We start from the raw sequence: 1,023 nt of genomic DNA, 5'->3' as shown, positions 1-1,023 counted from the left end.
CATAATTTTTTTTATTATTGTATTTGTAGTAAGGTCTATTTGTAGGGTTGCCTCATATGAGTTGGAAAAAGTAGTCTAAAATTAAGTTTGGTGTGAACCTCTAGTCATTAGTATATATAGTTACATCAATACCTTTATAGATTACAATATCCACAAGAAAAAGAAACAAAAATATGTTTGATTTTTAATAGGAGAGCTAGATTAACATGCATCACTCTGTCCAAGTAATATCCAAATCTCCCCAGTTATCCTCATATACCCCTAAGGCCTTCCAAACTGCTTTGGAAGCGTCAACAATATTATTAGGGCAAGGTGGTTGATAGTCATGATCACCATCGCACCCCATAGTAGAGTCACACTCATCCACAACCATTGCCTTTACACTCCTCTCATTTCCATTGATGGTAATATACTTGTGGCACCTATCCCCTCCCTTGTACCATCCAGTTGACAACGCCACAACTGGTGTGTCATCAGAGTGGTATTGGTTGTCACACTCCGATGGACCACCACCATCACCACCCTTTTGGAAACTGTTTATTGTCAGTGTTGCTTTAGTATCGCCTGTCACTGGAGGCGAGCATGTATACGTGGTGTAAAACTTACCTTGGACACAACAATCCGAGTTGTTCTCACGGTTGCATTCTCCTGGTGGTGGTTTTCTTCCCCGGATACCACCACTTGGTTTGCAAGTCTGAGCATTGATCTCCAATGAAGTTGTTGCCAGGAGAACCAAGAACAGAACAAAACTGAAATTCTTCATTGCCTTTTAGATGTTGCTAGTTACTCTTTACAATGTTGCTGGATGAGTAGCAAGGCAAATGGGTTGTGCTAATATAGCCTTTTGCTTAACAGAAAGCCAAGTTAACAGTCAACAATGATCTAGTTTTTTTTTCAAGTGACAGATGTTCCTCTACGGCAATAAAACATTCTTTGGATATTAACTTTCCGTTTTAAGAAATCCAAGTAATTATGAGTGCACAGACATAGTACAACTTTGTCTATTATGGTGCATGTTGAGTC

The 1,023-nt window shown here is 39.2% G+C and overlaps 1 pseudogene; it reads right to left on the bottom strand.

Annotated features, from left to right (window-relative positions):
* Positions 1-211: 211 nt before the first annotated feature.
* Positions 212-763, bottom strand: LOC145038484 (kiwellin-1 pseudogene; annotated as a pseudogene).
* Positions 764-1,023: the final 260 nt, after the last annotated feature.

Source organism: Lactuca saligna, chromosome 4, assembly GCF_052625555.1.
Source record: "Lactuca saligna cultivar CGN05327 chromosome 4, ASM5262555v1, whole genome shotgun sequence".
Lineage (NCBI taxonomy): Eukaryota > Viridiplantae > Streptophyta > Magnoliopsida > Asterales > Asteraceae > Lactuca > Lactuca saligna.
Note: the sequence above shows the minus strand (reverse complement) of the source record. Positions and strands in the feature narration are given on the sequence as shown.